General features: G+C 38.7%; 1 pseudogene; it reads right to left on the bottom strand.

Annotated features, from left to right (window-relative positions):
- Window positions 1–3439: 3439 nt before the first annotated feature.
- Window positions 3440–19756, bottom strand: LOC130457190 (isocitrate dehydrogenase [NADP], mitochondrial-like; annotated as a pseudogene).
- Window positions 19757–20963: the final 1207 nt, after the last annotated feature.

Here is a 20963-nt window from a genome sequence, read left to right as displayed (position 1 = left end):
TTGGGACAACAGAGATACTTAATACCTGATGGAATTAGCCATCCTCACTTAAACTTAAACTACTTTAAGGTCTATTGTTAGTCTGAGACTCCTGAAGTTGGACTTTCCCTCAGGGAGAAACTGTCATGTGGCAAGGTCAAACTTGAGGCTTTCACCTTCAAGCTAACTAAATTGGGGGTCATAGAATCTTACCAGGTTACAATTTTGGGGGCTTCTAGATTCCATGTTGACACCTTTAATGTCTGGGAGCCAAACTCTTTCATGCTTCCAAGAAAGCTTGACTTTCTGTGGTAAAGAGAAGAGTTACCATTCAATCAGTTATATCGTCAACTAACCCTTTAAATATAGCTTTACAGTGATTTATCACTGTTTTAGGGTTCTCATCAAATATAGAGATGTTACTTTTCCAAGAAGTTTGTGTTGCTAATAAAAACTGCAGTATTCTGAGTAGCAACTGATCACCTTGTTTCATGGAACCCCTAAATTTGCCTTTGCCCCTTGTGTGAAGATGGGATTAACTCTCTCCTGTCTCTTTTTAGATTTAATCACCAAAAGCATGTATATACCTCACTTATCCTTAAGTGAGTGAGGTCTGTGACTCACGTGTGTGAAAGTGGATGACAAATGAGAAACCACTGACTGCCCCCTGGGCAGTCCTAAGCAAACTATAGACTATGATGGTCCAGGTAAAAGTAGAGGAAGGCACATGGAAGTGATGCAAAGAAGCAACTTTAAAAGGAGTTACAACTTCCTGTGGGGGGACTGGTTCTTTGTTCTTCAGAGTTCTGAGTTTGAGTTGGAGGCTGGTGAAGAATCTGCTTACTGGACCTGAAACCTTGGACTTGATGAGACTGTTCTTAAATCTCTCCCTTTCCTGGATTTTCTGGAGAAAAAAAAAAAACCACAGGAGAGGCCTCCCGTCTTGAGACAGGCTTTGTGGCTGAATCCCTTGCTTTATTCATCACTGGGCCCTTGGCTCAAGACTGAGCCCCTCTGGTTGAGGACTAATTAGCTCTGCCTGGGTTGAGCCAGTGGCAAGAGCAAAATGTGTAGTGTGTTAGGTTAGATATTTACCCTATCCTCTCTCTGATTTTTTTACTTTCACTTTCTCCTTTTGTAAATAAATTGCCATAAAAAATCATTTGGAATTGAGCAATAAATTCCTGGAGTCTACACTCTGATAAATTTAGTCCTACCCTTTAATTTTAACTCCCTACAATTTTCCCCTTTACACTTGGGAACTTGCCTTTTGGAAAGTCTCAGACTGACCCTTGTCTTAGACCAGTGATGGTGAACCTATGGCACACATGTTAAAAAAGGTCACACAGAGCCCTTTCTGTAGGCATGCCTGAAGTTGCCTGCCAGAGTTCATTACTAGAAAGCCAGAGGGACTTGGGGTAGAGCTGTTCCCTTCCCCCTCTCTATGTGTCTGAAGACATTCCTCACTTCACCTGCCCCTCTACCCATCAGCCCAATGGGAGGGCTTCCTCTTTCCCTTGTCTGGGGTAAGGGGTTGGAGGTGTGTGGCTCACATGCTGTGTGAGGGTGTGGTACAAATGGCAACCTGTTGAATCTGTGGCAAAGGTGACTCCCATAGTGGGGTTGGAATGGAGCTATGTTTGAGGGGGAGAATAGCTCATAAAGTGGCTGGCACACAACAGTGGCTGGAGGGAAGCAGAGCTGGAGGGGAGCAGAATGCTGGGGTCACTCCTTTCCCCCTCTGCCCAGCAGCCCAATGGGAGTGCTTTCTCTCTCCCCTATCTGGGGTAAGGAGAGAGGTGGGGAGGGTGAGTTGAAGAGTCTGGGTGTGGCACTTGGTCTCTGGGGGAGGCAACCATGTCACTTGGTCTGGAAGATGGGGCAGTGGCATAGCCTGGCACTCCATCTCTAAATGGTTTGGCCACCACTGTAGACTGAACAATAAACCTTAAAGTACCCAAAGATCTTATCTTAAATAAAATTAGTAGATATAATCAAATCTTCTCCCATTGTATCTAGGTCTCTTCCAGGGAGTCCAGATGAACTCCTCCTTCCCTTGTCTCTATTGTAAGCCAAATCAATTGACTTTTCTGTCCTTTATTCCGCAGAAGGTATATAAGACCCCAAGTTCTTCAGTTCATTTTAAAATCCCCTTTTAAGGTGCATTTTCTTGGAGTCAGTGTTCCCAGAGTCCCAAATCTTGCCTCTGTAGTGGCCAATTAAAGCACTGTCCTGCTTACAATATCCTGATCAAAGACTTGTTCTTTATAACTGTTTTAGTGGTTCTGTTTTTCCAGGTTGATACAACCGTATACAGAGATGACCTAATTGTTTTTTTATTTGTTTTTCCTGATCCAGTTACATGTTCCTTAAGGGAGTCTCTTTTGATGTGCTATTTTTGCTATTCTTTAGTTCCCATTATGCAAACAAAATCCTTAGACACAGGAGAGGACAAGACAAAATGAGCTCATAGAAAGACCTATGTCAAAACAAACACATCAAAATAAACACACAGTTGTGGAATATCAAAATCTCAGTGGTCAATCTTAAAAAAAATCCAAAATTCTTTTCTCCCCTCTGCATCCTCTATGTGGAGAAATGAAATATTTTGCTGATTCAAATACCAATTAATGGATACCATTACAATTACATTATAAATCCATTACAATTGATGGATCCCCTACAAGGATGGGAAATGACTTTCAGATATGCTTTCTAAGATTTGAAGGTAGAGCTTTCAATGAATGAGTTCACAGAATCATTCTTGTTCACTCAGAAGTATGACTATCAATTGCCAAATTTGGAGTAAAACCCTGGAAATCATTTCCCCTTCAATACCCAATACACATGAAGGTGTTGCTATTTTCATTATGGTCACTAGATGTCGCCAGAGAATTGCTATCACATGTCTGTAGGCACACAATTTAGTATAGATTTGAAAGTTGTTCTGTAAATTAGAGACTCTGGATCCCCAAATCAGGTCTAAATCTGGAAAGACACCATAACTTGGTCGGGGTTCTAGGGCATCCCACAATCTCCCATAAATAGAGGGTATCAAAAACTTGTACACATTCAAGTTCTTCAATTATTTCTTTGTCCTATTTTGAGAAACCTTTCTTGATAGGATGTCTTCCATTAGAAGTCTATTCTAGAGAACCACATTTACTGACTTTTTAGGAAAAAAAAACTCACTAGCTTACAAAAATATTCTTAGTACGTATTTCCTGTTCCAAATTTCCAGGTAAAAAAGTTATGTGGTTCTTTCTTCCAGGCTGAAGGAGGTGGTGGAGATTGAGAGAACAGGGAAAGTGATGTACCTGCCAGCCACATCCTCAACTCTCACCTCTTAACCTGCAGTCAAAGCTACTCCCCCATGACACTTATTTCTTGCCCAAGGCTTTTTGTTCTTGATAGTGTTTAGGAAATCTATGTGTATTAAGGAAGTGCTCATTCAGCTTCATATTGCTTAGAACATGGAGGCAAATCCCTAAGGCCTTTGGTTATAGTTTCATGCTAACCTGTCTCAAGACATACCATCTCCATTCTGTAAATTTGGTTAAGTTCCATTTACTGTCCAGCTTCCCTCAATGCTCTAATCTTGTCCAGGCAAAAATGCTAGCAGTGGTGTGGCTTTCCTGCCATTCTTGGTAATGGCACCTGTGACAGATGCAAAGTCATAGGTGGCCAAGAAAACCAAAGCCTTGGGTTAGTATATCAGACTGCATGTCCCCGTCATATGGTGACATCTGTGGGGTTTTGCAAAAAAAAACTGTATGCTGGGGAATGCATTCTCTACAACTTAAAAAAAAAATGTATGCTGGAGAACTACATCCCCCAACATGACTTGCACCTCCCAGGGTTCTATCCCCCTACTTCCTGGCATGTGATTGGTTTGTAAATGGACCAATCCCACCCTAGGGAGGGACCTTTGAATCAGACTTGGAGCCTGTAGGAGCTAGCTTGCTGGATTGAAGTGCCCTTTTCTTTTATCCTTTTTTCCTATTGTTTTTCAACATTTACACATCATAATTCTTTCAGGTTCAGACAAAACCACCTAAAGACTTGACTACTTGAGCTACCCCCTGTCATCAGTAAGTTGGTGTTCATATCAAATCTTGTTCTTGTTAAAATTCTGTCTTATAAAGCTTTTAAAAGATTTTCTAAAAGATATCTTTGAAGTGACTATCATAGGCCTTCTAGTTGGTATTCTTGGTTCTCCTTCATAGGAACCACTTTCTGAATAGCATACTGGAAGTAACTGCATGTGGAGCCTGAGATAGAATCTTCAGTGTTGCACATTCCCATGCTTACACCTCTGGCAGGGAAGCTGTGCACTCTACATTCCTTTATACCTCTGCCCTCCTTCAGAGTAAACACCAGTTTGAAAGTGCCCTCCACAACCATACTTTAAAATGTGATGCATTTGATTCAACCAGGGTCTAAACCAGAGGAGGTGGCATGTTCATATAGATGTTAGATTCTCTGAATACTGTCCCCTCATATGTTCTTGGGAGCTCCATTAAGGTTTTTCTACATTTCCCTTAACTTGAATTCTTCCTTATGGACACCATATGGGGTGATGGTAGAGCACTTGATATTTATACTATGTTTCTGAGTGTCTAGCACTGAATTAACAGTGACCTGATTGTCTGGTCAAGGTGCAGGAGCCCCAAGTCAAAATATCTGAGCTGTACATCCACAAGGAGTATGATGAGCTTTTTTTGTGATGAACTGCCATATGATCGCCAACAAAGGTTTCTCTATTTGGAGCTATTTGTCTTCATAGTTGTCTATGTGTGTGGCTGCCCTTCTTGTAGACTCAGGACTGTTTGGGCCAAAGCTCTATGAAATTTCTTTAAAAATTAAAAAAAAAATTTCTGTTCCATGTAGAAAGTTTTTGACAATTGTTTACTGACATTTTAGGATTCATATTTTCTCCTTCCCTCCATTCCCATGCTTCCACTAAATGAGAAATAGTCTAATATAGGCTATAGTTCTACCAACAATGTCCTAATTTTCCCATATCCTCTCCAACATTTATAATTTTCTTTTTTGGTTATATTAACCAATCTGATATATGTAAGGTGGTATCTCAGAGTTGTTTTAATTGCATTTCTCTAAACAATAGCAATTTGGAGCATTTTTTCATGTAACTATAGATAGTTTTAATTTCTTCCTCTGAGAACTTCCTGTTCATTTTTCAATTGGGGAATGCATTATATTCTTATAAATTCGACTTGGTTCTCTATATATTTAAGAAATGGAGCCTTTGTCAGATACATTTGCTATACAATTTTTTCCATATTTGTTGTTTCCCTTCTAATCTTGGTTGCATTGGTTTTGTTTATACAAAACCTTTTAAGTTTAATATAATCAAAATTAGCCATTTAATTTTTCATAATGTATTGTTTGGTCATAAATTCTTCCCTTATTCATAAAGGGAAAGTTTACCTTAAGTCTGAGAGGTAAACTTTTCCATTTTCCCCTAATTTACTTATCGTGTCTAGTTTCTGCCAAATTGTTTTCCAGTTTTCTCAGTAGTTTTTGTTAAATAATGAATTATTTCTTCAAAAACTTGGGTCTTTGAGTTTTTTGAACACTAAGTTGCTATGAATATTGATTATGGATGTGTTGATTACCTAATCCATTCCACTGTCCCACTGTTTTTATGATTACCACTTTGGTGTATAGTTTAAGATTTGGTATAGGCTTCCTTCCTTAAAAAATTTTTTTTCATGAATCCCCTTGATATTCTTGGTCTTTTGTTCTTCCAGATGAATTTTGTTATTTGGGGGATAGTTAATAATTAATGTAATTAATGCATAATTAAATTAATTTAGGTAGGATGGTCATTTTAATTATACTGGTTCAGCCTATGCATGAGTAATTAATGTTTTTCCAGTTGCTCAGATTTTATTTTATTTGTGTAAGCAATGTTTTGTAATTGTGTTCATAGAGTTGCTGGGTTTGTTTTGGTATGTATATCCCCAGGCATTTTATATGGTCTAGAAGTATTTGGATTTCTTCTTACATTATATTAAATTTCCCCCCAATTACATGTAAAAACAATTTCCAACATTATAATTTTTATTTTTTAAAAGATATTTTATTTTCCAAATTACACATAACAATTTTCAACATGTTTTCTGAAATTATAATATCTGAATTGTCTTTCTCCCTCTCTTCCCTCCTGCCTCCCAGGTATGATAAGCAATTTCATCTGAGTTACACACGTATTATCATGCAACACATACTTCCATATTGGTCATGTTGTAAGAGAATACTCATATGAAATTAAAATCCCCAAATAAAAACACAAATAAACTAAAATGAAAAATAGTATGCTTTGATTTGCATTCTTACCCCAACAGTTCTTTGTCTAGAAGTGGATAGCATTCAGTGTCATAAGTCCTTGAGAATTGTTCTGGATCATTATATTGTTGAGAACAGCTAAGTTGATCACAGTTGATCATTTATACAATATTGCTTATACTGTGTACAATATTCTGGTTCTGTTTATTTCACTCTGCATTTTTCCAACTTTTTCTGATATCATCCTGCTCCTCATCATTTCTTATAAAACAATAGTATTCCATCACTCATATACTACATTTTGTTCATCCATTCCCCAGTTGATGGACACTCCCTCAATTTCTAATTCTTTGCCAAAAAGAGCTGCTATAAATATTTTTATACATGTGTGCCCTTCACACTATCCCCTTTTAAAAATATCTTTGGGGAGATTTCCGGGTAATCATGGCTGCAATCTACACGCCACACGCTTCCTCTCCCCGGCACTGAACGAAACAGACTACATCAAAGGAGCATAAAAATCACCTTTGGAGGAACAGAAGGACACCCCAGTCCTCCCCAGTACTCAACAGAGGTGAAGGTACGTGGGGTTTGAACATTTCCACACTATAATAAGAAGGAGGAAAAGCTTGCATAGAAACGTGAACTGACTCGCCCTTCCCCCCCCACCTCCCCCACCAAACCAGAGTGAGCTACCTGAGTGCTCACTGGGACAGCGAGTGAGTGGGGAACGTCTCTGTCTGGGGGGGCACTCCAGGGTCCTTGGGATCTGGGGACTGCCAGGAAAAAACGTCTCAGGGCGGTTTCACTGGAGAACCCGGAGCTGAGCATGGGGGTCAGTGGAGCTGTACTTGGGGAGGTTGCGCGAAACATCTCGGCGGAGCTAAACACCAGGGGCAGACCATGTGCTGATTATCTGGGCGGAGCTGAACACCTGGGCAGTGTGGCTGTGATCAGGGCCCCAGCACTCTAAGAAACCTCGGAGACTGGGAAGAACTAGTCTGCGGCAACCTAAAATCATAGAAAACCCGCCCACATCACCCAGACCCCAGACCAAAAAGGAAAGGGGAATAAAACCACCAAAGGGATGGCTCACATGGCCCAAAATCAAGCCTCCAGGAAGAAAGGGAAAAAAGTGACTATTGAAAACTTTTAATGTGGAAGTACCCAAGGAAAAGAAGAGAATGAGGAGGAAATAAAAAAAAAATCAGAACATGCCTCCCAAAATGGAAACTATCAACAAGCTCTGGAAGATCTCAAACTGGAGCTTACCCAAAAGATGGAAACCTGGAAAGAAAAATGGGAGAAAGAGATCAGCAGTCTGACAGATAAGACTGCTCAATTGGAAAAAGAGCTCGAAGCATCCAATAGAAGGGCAGACAAAGCTGAAAAGCAAAACCAGTCCCTAACGACCAGAATCAAGCAACTCGAAGAAAGTGAGATGATAAAACAGCAAGAATCAATAAAGCAAACCCAAAAAATTAATGAATTAGAAGAAAACATAAAATATCTCACTGAGAAGGTCACCAATCTGGAAAACAGAGGGAGAAGAGACAACCTCCAAATTATCGGTCTCCCAGAAAAACCAGAGATAAACAATAAACTCGATATTATTCTACAGGAGATTATAAAAGAAAATTGCCCCCACGTTCTGGAGCAAGGGGGCAAAATAGAAATAGAAAGGATTCATAGAACACCTTCTATACTAAATCCCCAAAAGACAACCCCTAGGAATGTAATTGCCAAATTCAAGAGCTTCCAAGAAAAGGAGAGAACCCTACAAGAAGCCAAGAAGAGGAGCTTCAGATATAAGGGGGCTCCCATAAGGATCACACACGACTTAGCAGCTAACACACTAAGAGACCGCAAAGCATGGAACACGATATTTAGAAAGGCAAGAGAGCTGGGTCTCCAACCAAGAATCAACTACCCAGCAAAACTGACTATATACTTCCAAGGGAAAGTATGGGCATTCAACAAAATAGAAGATTTCCAAGCATTTGCTAAGAAAAGACCAGAGCTCTGTGGAAAGTTCGATATCCAAGCACAGAAAGCAAGAGAAACATGAAAAGGTAAATATGAAAGAAAGGGAAAATGAGATAAATCTTATCTTTTTCTTTAAGTCAAACTCTCTTCTATAAGGACTACATTTACATCAAATTATATATATTAATATATGGGGAAAATGTTTTGTGTAACTCTCAAAAATTGTAGCATCATAAGAGTAGTTAGAAGAAACATGTATAGGGAAAGATTGGGGTATTAAGAAGATTTGGGGAAAGTAGGGGCAAAGAAAGTAAAAGGGAGGGAGGGGAACCGTCGATAATACTAAGACTTACTTCAAGAAATAGGGGGGGACTTAATAGAATAATCTTTCCCATATAAAGATACACATGGGAAGGGGGGGGGGGGAAGAACTCTCATATGAGAAGGAGAGGAAGAGAGCGTGAAGTGGAATTACTTAAACCTTACTCTCAGTGAAATCAAATCTGAGAGGGAAGAACATCTAGATCCAGTGGGATCCTGAATTCTATCTTATCCATTAGGGCAAGAAAGAAAGGAAAATTAAGGGGGGGGAGGGAGCATAAAAATGGAGGGAAGAGGAGGGGGGAGGGGAAGGGAGCACAAAAAGAGAGGGGCTAGAAAGGGAAGCATCTCAAGGGAGGGGTCTAGGGGGACTGACCTAAAGCAAATCACTGGTTCAAAAGGAGATAGCTAAAGAAGAAAGGTCAGAACTAGGGGAAGGTATCAAAATGCCAGCGAATCCACAAATGACAGTCATAACTTTGAATGTGAATGGGATGAACTCACCCATAAAACTTAGACAAATAGCAGATTGGATTAGAACCCAAAACCCTACCATTTGTTGTCTTCAAGAAACACATATGAGGTGGATTGACACTCACAAGGTTAGAATTAGAGGTTGGAGTAAGACCTTTTGGGCCTCAACTGATAGAGAGAAGGCAGGAGTTGCAATCATGATATCTGACAAAGCCAAAGCACAAATAGACCTGATCAAAAGGGATAGGGAAGGTAAATATATTCTGTTAAAAGGGAGTATAGACAATGAGGAATTATCACTAATCAACATATATGCACCAAATGGTATAGCATCCAAATTTTTAATAGAGAAACTAGGAGAATTGAAGGAGGATATAGAGAGTAAAACCATATTAGTGGGAGACTTGAACCAACCACTATCAAATGTAGATAAATCAAACCAAAAAATAAACAAGAAAGAGGTAAAAGAGGTGAATCAAATTTTAGAAAAATTAGAGTTAATAGACATATGGAGAAAAATAAATAGGGACAAAAAGGAATACACCTTTTTTCAGCACCACATGGCACATTCACAAAAATAGATCATACACTAGGTCATAGAAACATGGCACTCAAATGCAGAAAAGCAGAAATAATAACTGCAGCCTTTTCAGATCACAAGGCAATAAAAATATTGATCGGTAAGGATACATGGAGACCCAAATCAAAAATTAATTGGAAATTAAATAACATGATACTCCAAAATTGGATAGTTAGAGAAGAAATCATAGAAACAATTAACAATGTTGTTGAAGAAAATGACAATGGCAAAACATCCTTTCAAACCTTATGGGATGCAGCCAAGGCAGTGCTTAGAGGAAAATTCATATCCCTGAGTGCATATATTAACAAATTAGGGAGGACAGAGATCAAGGAATTGGAAATGCAAATTGAAAAACTTGAGAACGAACAAATTAAAAACCCCCAGAAGAAATCCAAACTAGAGATCCTAAAAATTAAGGGAGAAATTAATAAAATCGAAAGTGACAGAACTATTGACCGATAATAAGGAAAAAGACTTGTACAAGAATATTCATAGCTGCGCTCTTTTGTGGCCAAAAATTGGAAAACGAGGGGATGCCCATCAATTGGGGAATGGCTGAACAAACTGTGGTATATGTTGGTGATGGAATACTATTGTGCTAAAAGGAATAATTAAGTAGAGGAATTCCATGGAGACTGGAACAACCTCCAGGAAGTGATGCAGAGCAAATGGAGCAGAACCAGGAAAACATTGTACACAGAGACTGATACACTGTGGTACAATCGAAGGTGATGGACTTCTCCATTAGTGTCAATGCAATGTCCCTGAACAATCTGCAGGGATCTAAAAAATACTATCCACAAGCAGAGGATAAACTGTGGGAGTAAAAACACCGATGAAAAGCAACTGCCTGACTACAGGGGTTGAGGGAATATGACTGAGGAGAGACTCTAAATGAACACTCTAATTCAAATACCAACAACAGGGAAATGGGTTTGAGTCAAGAACACATGTGATAACCAGTGGAATCATGCGTCCACTATGGGAGAGGGAAAGGTGGTGGGAGGGGGGGAGGGGAGGAAAGGAAAATGATCTTTGTTTCCAGTGAATAATGTTTGGAAATGACCAAATAAAATAATGTTCAAAATTAAAAAAATATATATCTTTGGGATACAGACTTAGCAGTGGTATTTGTCTTAAAAATTTTAAAAAGTATTTTGAGTCCCTAATTCTCTTTCCCTTCCCTCAATCTAATACAGAGTGTACACATGCAATCAAGTAAAACATTTTTCCATATTAATCTTTTTGTGGAAGGAGAGTTGAAAAAAATTAAGAATGTGAAAAAGAGTTCAGATGGCATTTTTAAATCATGAGCCCTTTGGGATTGTTTTGGATAATTATATTGCTGAGAATAGCTAAGTCATTCACAGTTGTTCATTGTACAGTATTCTTGTCACTGTATACAAAGTTCTCCTGGTTTTACTCATTTTACTATGCTTTAATTCATGCAAGTCTTTCCAGGTTTTTCTGAGCTCCTCCTGCTTATCATTTCTTATAGCCCAATAGTATTCCATTAAAATCATATACTATAACTTACTCAGGCATTCCCCAATTTTTGAGTATCTCTCACTTTCTAATTCCTTGTCACCACAAAAAGAGATGCTTTAAATATTTGTGTATATATAGGTTCTTTCCCTTTTTGTTCTTTATCTCTTTGGGATACAAACTCCTTATTTATCCTTTTCTCTCTCTTTTCATTTTGTCCATTTTCAAGAGTTTTTAGCCTCTGACTACCATATCCCTCAATTTGCCCTCTTTTCTATCAGTTCCCTCCTCTCTCTTATCTATTTCCCCTCCTACTTTCCTACAGGGTAAAATAGACTTCTATACCCAACTGCTGTAATAGCAAGGGGGACTTAACAGGGAAAGGGACCAGTGAACAGCTGTTTTTTGGGAACTAAGTTCTGTGTGACACTTCCTCTTTCTTTCCACCGAGGTAAGCAGCCACTAATGGAGTCAGTTAGTCAGTTAGACTACAGGGTAAATCTACTCCCCACAGTTTTCCTTCTAAACTTGATGGATGGAAATTCCCCTTCTATTATATAAACTCTGAATCAATTCTGTTATAATTCTAAGTATCTAATTTATTTTTAAAGAAAGGGAAAGGGCAAAAGGAAAAGAGGAAGGTCCTTACTATCTCTTTCCTATGGCAATTTTTGAGAGCTTGACCAAAACTCTCTCCAGGAAATATGGCTATGAGTTCCCCTAAGGGAAAAAAATATAGTCTCTATTCCAAAGGTTGTCTTCAGTTGGGTATGAAGAACTTCATTCAGTTCAGTTCAGGCAAAGGGATTTGAGATGAGTACTTCTCCTATCCAGCTCCCTCAGAGTCGTAGATAAGAAGAACAAATCTTTTTGGCTCCAACTGCCCTTGAATCTTCATGGAACTCTCCCATCCCCTGCAGGAACTATGAAGGTTCCATTTGCCCCTCCTGAAGCATTTTTCTTCAAATTTCAGCTTTTCTTTGCTTTTGACCTTTCCCTTATTCACACTGCTTATGTTCTTCCACCTTTATGCTTTATACATTCTGTCTTTATACACTCTGCAGTGATTCTAAAGGTCTCATGACTCCTGGTGTCTGGAAGACACTTGTCTTTTTTCCAGAGTGAGGTTGGAGCCCTCCAATTGCAGGAGCTTTGGAAAGGGGTGTCACATAGAACATAAATTTGAGTATGGAGAGGAAGTGAGGGCTTTTTGGATGGGAATCCAGGGTGAGAAACTGTGTATAGGCTCACTCCCAACTCTCAGTTTTCTGAGAGCTCAGCTCTTAGCAGAGGGTTTGCTAAGGGAAAGGCTGGCCACATATGACTAGAGATCTTTTTCTTTTTCTGGTTTGCTTTTTATTATTTTATAAATAATTATGGATTAAGATACAGTCTCCAGAGAATTTTAATAATATTCAACTCATATGCTTGCTTACTGTCTCTGTATATTTCTTCTAATTATCCTAATAATGATAAAGTTCTTTGGAATTACAAGAATCAGCTTTCCATGTAGGTATGTAAACAGCTTAACCTTACTAAATGCTTTTTGATTTCTCTTTCCTATTTACCTTTTTTTTATGCTTCTTATGAGTCTTGTATTTGAAAGTCACATTTTCCATTGAGCTCTGGTCTTTTCATCAGGAATGCCTGAAAGTCCACTTTTTCATAAAATGAGCATTCTTTTTTTTTTTAAACCCTTACCTTCCATCTTGGAGTCAATACTGTGTATTGGCTCCAAGGCAGAAGAGTGGTAAGGGCTAGGCAATGGGGGTCAAGTGACTTGCTCAGGGTCACACAGCTGGGAAGTGGCTGAGGACAGATTTGAACCTAGGACCTCCCATCTCTAGGACTGGCTGCTGGATGGATCTCTGTTTTTCTATTTTTTAATGTATGTTTTTAGGAGCATGATTTTCCCACAGAAGACAGCTTTAGTTGCATTCCAGAAATCCTGGTATGCTGTTTTGCCATTATAATTCTCTTTTATGTAGTTATTGTTTCTATTCTTCTTTGACCCACTCATTATTTATAATTAAATTTGAAAGTCTCCATTTGCTTCTCTGTCTTTTGTTTGCAGTCCTTGAGCCAATTGTACTTTGCTTTAAAGTTTAAAATTTGCTTTAAATACTGCACAACAGTCTTTAAGGATATATTTACTCTTTCTGTCTTCTTATATTTGTTTGCAATACCAATGTACCCTAATATATATTCAGTTTTTCAAAAGTTCCATGTTGTTCTAAGAAATACATAGAATACATAGAAGGTAAGGAATTTATGGAGATATTCAGGATTTCATTATGGATGAATCATTGGATATAGTCTGGATAGCAAACCAAGTGAAACTAAAAAGGGACTGTGGACTAGGAGAAGCTATTTAATTTCAAGAATTGTCTGTCTTTGAATAAGTAGGTGCTTGATAAATGACTTTTGAATTGATTTTAATTGTGGGTCCAGATATTAATACTGTAATATTTATTGGGGAAATGGATGGGATTGAAGGACAGGGGATACTGAAGGTTTTGTAACAGGGAATGGAGGAGTTGAATGGAAAGAGGGAATATGGCTGCTGGTGAGGTAAAAGGAGAGAGATGCCTCCTGCAGAGAGGCTATTTTTGAAAAATGGTGTTCCCGAGAAATGGGCCAATTATGATAGTCTGAGGGAATGTCTTCTCCTTGGATTGATGTTGAAGATACTCCAGAGCAGGTAAGCATGGAACCTTCTGAGGGATAAGCCTCCCCTGGACCAAGGTCATCCAGCAGGGGTCCAATAAGGACTGTTTATAGTTGAATGGCTGTCCTGAGGTTCAGCTCCCTCTATGTCCCCTGAAATGATAGTCCTCCTATCTGACTGTTGTTATTTAAATAAAGATAAATTTTAATAATAAGTTTGGATTGGGAGGTATCAGGGAAGAGGGGTTCCCTAGATTGGGTTTGAGTCTCTCTCAGCTTTTGAGCTGAGGTCAGGCCTCACAGGCTGGTGGATCTGTCTATGCTAATCTATGCTGGCTTTCTTAAGTTCAAAATCTTACCAGTAGACAGCAAGAGGGAGAAAAGTTCTGATCTTCAGAGCTGGTTGGACCTGTCTCTTTGGGCTGATGCCCCTAAAGACTGGCCTTACAGTTCAAACTGCTTTCCTTAAGTCCTTTTGTACAATGAACACAATCACAGGGATCCAGGTAGAGTACACAGTTGGGAAATTCAGGAATATACACTTCTATCCAGAGATAGGGAGAGAGGCTCCTTCCAGTTCGTGGGCCAGGAAGTGAGAGTGTCACAAGACCAACTGCTTCTCCCAGTTGCCCCTCCCCCCACCAACTGTCATTCTTGTCAATATCTTCTCTCTAACATTCCAATTACTATTTGTTCCACCTAATTGGCAGAAAGTCCAAAACTTGCTTTAGTTTTCCTTTCCACAATGAGGACAAAGAGAATGTCAAATAGTAGTAAGGAAATAAGTAGAAAGTAAAATGTTGTCAGAGACTGAGCTACTAGAGTCAATGGAGTAGTTTCAACAGATGATAATATATAATGTGAATTATTGAAGTAATTGGTGATGAAGTCCTTTGAGGTTGAGCCTATCAGAAAATGGAGAGGGCAGGATATTAAATGTTAAAGTCATTGAGAAGGACATCAGAGAATTAAGAGAAGAAATTTTTGAGCTTACCTCATCAAAGGAGGGAAGAGGTAGATAGAATGAGAGTATGGATTTCAAAAGAGAAGAGTGTATTGGGTAATATATGGAATAAATCTAAGTAACAATGAATATGTGGAATTTAGAGAAACCTGGGAACACTAGTATAAATTGATACAGTTAAGTAAACAAAATCAGGGGACATCATGACAACAATAATTGAGATGAAAATAAAATAAAACTCACTGTGATTATGCTGACCAACTTGGCTTCAGAAATGAAGAAATATACCCTTATTTAATTGTATGGGAAGGGGGGTTGGTAAAAGGGTAACTATTGGTATGAAAAGTTGCAAACACTATCAGATGCAATTAATATGCCAATTAGTTTTGTTTATTTTATTTTTATTAGAAGGGAAAGTTCAAAGGAGAGGGAGATGTGGAGTGGGGATCAGGAACCAAGGAGCAAGTTGACTAGAAATGAGCAATAAAAAGATAAAACTAGCTCTTGAATTAAAAAAAAAAAACCAGATAGATTTAATTAGTTATTATTGTCAACTTGAAATCTGGAGATCCCAAGTTTGCTTCTGCCCCTTGAGAACTCATGTACCAGGCACACCTGTTTTGGACTGAATTATAGATCTTGAAGTTCTTTGGGACCTCAGTTTGAATGGGATTAGTAGATAAAGTCAAATGTTGAGTACCCTTATTTGTTTTAGTAGCTTCTCCCCTTGTATTAAAGTCCTCTCTCGGGAAGCCCAGCTCAGCTTGATCCTTTCCTTTTGTATTCATTATAGTTGACCACTTCCTGATACCCCAGCTCTTTGCAGCTTGCTTGCAGCATGTCTATGCATGTACCAAATTCTCCAGAGGGTATAAAAGATCCCCAAGTTCTGTCACTCTTTGGAGAAACATCTAGCATTCTCCCAGGGTTAGTCTCCAGAGCCCCAGGGTGTTGACGCTATGTAGTTTGTGGTGCCTGGCTCTGTGATAGCAGATTATTGGAACTATCTCTTTCCTGATTAAAGACTTGGTTTTTCTGACTACTTTAGTAGTTCGGTGTTATTTCCAAGTTAACATTATATTAGTTCATCTCAGAGATTAGAGGAATGAGATAAGGGACCAGAAAATTTTTGACTGCAGAAGTCTGGAGTGTGAGTTTCTTTTTAAGAAGTTCTGGAATGGGACCTTGGGCAACACGAATTCACTTGGGTCTAAAAATCTGTGAATCTCTGAAATTTGGATTGTCTTCTACTGTACCTCAATCTCTGCTCCAATAACAGTTGAATGCGCTTTTTTCTCTTTGTGTAAGTTATTGCACTTCCTTTCTCTGGGGCCAAAGTTTCTTCCTTTATAAAACAGAGGTGTTAGATTAAGTCCCTTCCAGTTCTAATATTCTGTTTTGATGCTTTGACTTTTGAAAGAGTTGATTTCAAGTCCTTTTCAGTCCTCAAAACATTTGTATGTTGGAGTTAGCTGTTACTATTCCATAATCAACACCTCGGAGTTAAGTTCCTTAGATGCCACGTTCAAAGAAACAATTTATTCAATACCAAATTATTAAGATGAAGAAGCAATCAGACATCTTTCTTCATTTCCCATGTGGTGAGTTTCCCAAGAAGAGACTTCACAATGTCTCAAGTTTCCCTTCCACTGATGGTCAGTATCCTTGTGTCTATACTTCCCCATGGATCTTTAGTGGTGTCTTTTTAATTGGTATGTGTGATAGAACCAGGGGTCGTTTTATCAGGTCCTGTCTGTGATGACAAAGTAAATCAGAAATAATTTAGATCACAGATTGACAAAATGAACTGAGTTTCTCTTCTGTTTAGTGGAACGTTTGAGTTTAAGACATTTCATTTTAAGAGAAATTCGAGCTAAATTAGTATTTTCATATACTAACATTTTTAAGTCAAGGACAAAGGAATAACAAGGTTCAGTGTATTACTCAACAGAAATTTGATTAATTCATTTCCCAAATGATTCCAGAGACAGAAATAGCTCAGTTAATATTCAGGATATGAGTAAGAACAATTCACTTATTACTTGTGATGCTTATGCAATGTCAGTATTGCAATACATTTGTTCCAATAGATAAAACATTGTTTAGTAATTTGTTTAGTAATATACAGAGCATTTGACTAGACACATTGCTGACTCTTTCATCACTAGCTTGCTTCATTTGTTGCTCTATTTCATAATCTGTAAAAAAGGAGATAATAATCTCTACCTTACAGTGTCATCAAGATTGTTACAGTTTTTAAAAGTGCTTTTAATTCATCTTGCTTTATAAATGAAAAGTAGCTGTGACATCCGTTTTTCAATGTTATCATACTTCACTTACTTGAAACTTTAAAATTTCATTTCTTTTAAAAAATCTTTTAAAATCAGCTTAATATAAGTTCTCTGGCTCATTAAAAAAATACAAGGCCCTACTTTAACTCTAGATGTGTGGTCCTAATATTAATTTCTTGCACAAGATACAAAGGAAAACTTTGATTATATGCTAATAAGGAATGACCTACAGTAAAATGTAACCTGGAAAATAATAGTCATAGCTACCTAAAGAGTCACAGCATTACTTAACATCAAGATTAGCAGTTTAAAGCAACCTATTATTTAAATGATTATAATCTATTTGCATTATTGGAAAAGTCATAAACAGGAATGACTTCAGAAGTGCACATCCTTTGTATAGTTCTTTAAATCTGAATGGTCCTCCCTGATTTACAGAAATGATGGCTTTTTGCCTGATTTTGATACCTATCCTTTATTGGGATGGTTAAACAATCTTGCTTTTCTTATAGACTAGATGATTCAGTTAAAGATATAGTTTGGGTTTCCATTAGTGAAGCAAGTAGGCTGATCCCCAATGTAAATTATAATTAAAAAAAAACATTATCTAGGTCATTTAATTCTGACTAATATAAATAATCCTTTGGAATGGGCACAGAAAGTAAAATTTTTTGCATCTTCAATTCCTTTGATCTGTTAACCTGATGAACTGAAGATAATGTAGTATATGAAACAACCCAGTATATAAGTATTAAATATGTAGCGGTTAATCTGGTCCACACCCTAATTTGTACTCAGACATAATCTTGTGGGTTGGATTCCTTTCAGGTCCTAGAGATAACCCATTGAGACTCTAATTATAACAATATAGCTCACAAATTCTCATTAACAATCAGACACAAAAAACTCAGTGAAGTCCTTTAAAGTAATGCAATAAAAAAACAATAGCTACAAAAGATTTCCCCCCTCCCCAATCTTGGGGCATACTCACAGGATGTCTATAGGATGAGTAGGCTCAAATTTAGAGTACAGAGGTACCAAGGAACTGGTGTAAGACACATTATAACAAAGACAACTCATGACTGCTGAGATGCAGCTTCCATTGGATACACTTTCCATTGCCCAACTCTCTCATGTTCCTTAAAGTTATTTCCTCTTTTCTGGTTACTATATTTCCATATCCAAGTCCATCTGGAATCTATATCCCTGATGGATTAAGTAGTGTCTCCTACTAATTGAGTGGCTCCCTGGAGAAATTCCCTCCACCTTCCTCCCTTCTACTAGGTTGCAATGTCTCTAATTCCTGGAGCCTCACTATTTAAAGTCTGCCAGGGCATGGCTAATTTGCTTGCTCACATAATGGGAGACTACTCTGGCCCTCAATATCTGAAGGTCAGCTATGGTACATTTCACTCCTCCACCCAGGAACATTTAGCCAGGGATATGACTCTCTCCCATTGGCTCCAATGATATGTTCCCTCCCACTGTATGGGGGTCTCATGTGCCATAACAACTTCCATGTGTTTGGGCACGGTCCCTGTCATTATGGTGCAGGAGAAAGGGCACTGACTCTGGAGTCAGGGACCCAAATTAAATTTTGTGTTTTTTAAAAAAGAAAATGTCTTTATTTAATTAGTAGTTGGGAAAAAATGAACTGATACAGGAAAATTTTAGTCAGTTAGAAGGGAATGAGAAGTTCCAAGGGGAACTTTGGCAATCATTAAAAAGAATGGGTAGTAAGCTCCCAGTGGAAATTAAGGGAGGGGGTTTCACTGCTGCAAGAGTTGAAGGGAAGGGGGGTTGCACTATGTCCAGATGAACAATTTCCAAGAAACTGCAAGAGACAGTTCCTGAAAAAGCTGCAAGTCCATAGTTGATAAAGGTCCTGGAAGAACTGCAAGACCACAGTCGAGACAGATATCCTAGGAAAACTGTAAGACTCTCTACCCAAGGCCACAGCTATTGAATCCTCCCTTTCAGCTACTCTCTATAAATATGCACTCTCAGGTTTGCCCAATGACGGTTCTTTTGGGGAACCGTCCTAGCGCTAGTAAATAAACTTCTCTCTGCTGCCTGTTGCATTGTCTCTGCGTGTTCCTTTGTGTGGTACTTCCACTTGGACCCTAACATATGGGGGCTCGCCGGGATGGTAGTAGGACCCCTCTAGGAAACACCAGAACAAAGGGAAGGCTCTCCCAGCTCTTGTGCTGAAACCCTGAAGGTGAGTTGATTGATTGATGAGTGACTGTGAGAGTGAGTGTGAGAGTGATTGTGTAAGGGGGGCCGTGGGCACCGGATTGGCATATGACTTAGTGGACGAATATTTACCGTGTCCCCCGGGTTGTAGGGGGCGGTCCTATGTTAAGCTACCGAGTTACTCTGCCTGACCAGGTAGAGGTGACAGCCCACCTCCTCACTCGTTTCTGAGTGAGGACCTGTTGGTATCGCATTTTCTGTCTCCAGAGAGGGAACAGGTCGAGAAAACCGGGAAGTGACTCTGCTAGAGGGAGGGAAAGGATTTCACAAAGAGCTGAGAAGCCAAGAGACGGAACTTGGGAAGGTTGGAGTCCTCCCCAAGGAGGAGCCTTGAGCAAGCTCCCTACCTGCTCCAAACATTGTTTGGATCAAATAAAAGGATTTTTTGTCTGTCTTTTTGTCTGTTATCTGTGTGATTGTCTTTGGGTTGTCCACCATTCTCACGAGCAAGGGTACAAAGATTGGTCAGAATCAAACTACCCCCCTAGACTTTGTCCTGAGCCACTATCCTGTCTAGGGTTTGCCCCACGATGGTTCTTTTGGGGAACCGTCCTAGCGCTAGTAAATAAACCTCTCCCTGCTGCCTGTTGCATTGTCTCTGTATGTTCCTTTGTGGGGTACTTCCACTCGGACCCTAACAGAGTAAGAAATAACGAAATATTGTATATACCGGATCAATCACTCTAATTTCTGAACCATCATATTTCCTTGGGGGTAGAACCAAGTCTTCATTCACTAAGCCCAGCTTCAGAGACAGGGGTGGATTCTGGGTTATATTATGCAGGAAAGGAACTGCTAATGGTTATCATCCACAGGAGAAACTGACAAAAAGGAATTTCAAATGTTTTTCCATCCAACTTTATGTTCAAATTCACTTAAAAAAAATCAAACGCAAAAAACTTCCATCAATATTATGAAATCTTGTAATACAAAAAAATACTACATCTAATCTTAGGTAGATTTTCTTTTTTGGTAACATGTGTTAAGTGGTGCTAATTACCTAGTAACTTTAAGCTAGCTAACAGGAAACCACAGAACTGAAGCTTTGCTCTAGCTACATGGGGACTTCTTATCTTTGGCTCATCCCATTTTTGAACACTTGAATCATACCCCAGAGGTATACCAATAAAAGTCTTGTAAGAGTCTCTGCTTTATTCCCCAGATGGCCCTACTGCTGACAGCAACAGGACATATTAGATATAAAAGTAGTTAAACGTGGCCTAAAATTCTGCTTTTTATGTTGTATGAGTTAATGTTAGCAAATCACTTAATCTCTTTGGGGCTCATCTAAACTGAGATGAAACTGTATGATTTTCAACCTATGATCCTACAGTTTTCAAAAGAAGGAATAAGCAAGTCATGATAAAGTAATGGCAAGTTTAAGAAATAGCAAGGTTTGGTTTCAGAACAAAATATTGTTGATGATCTGGTGAAGAAAGAGTAACTCAGAGGAAGGTCATATAGACCAAAGAAAAAAGTTTGGATTTCATACACAAGATTATTATTCAGTATAGTGGGATATGATCCCAGATATATTACTTATCTTCTAACTTGAACAAGTTTTTCAAACCCTCTGGGTCTCAGTTTCCTACTGTATAAATTGAACGTTTTGGTCTCTAAGTTCCTTCTAGCTCTATGACCTTAT

The sequence above is a fragment of the Monodelphis domestica genome, chromosome 1 (assembly GCF_027887165.1).
Source record: "Monodelphis domestica isolate mMonDom1 chromosome 1, mMonDom1.pri, whole genome shotgun sequence".
Classification (NCBI taxonomy): domain Eukaryota; kingdom Metazoa; phylum Chordata; class Mammalia; order Didelphimorphia; family Didelphidae; genus Monodelphis; species Monodelphis domestica.
This window is presented reverse-complemented; position numbering and strand designations above follow the sequence as displayed.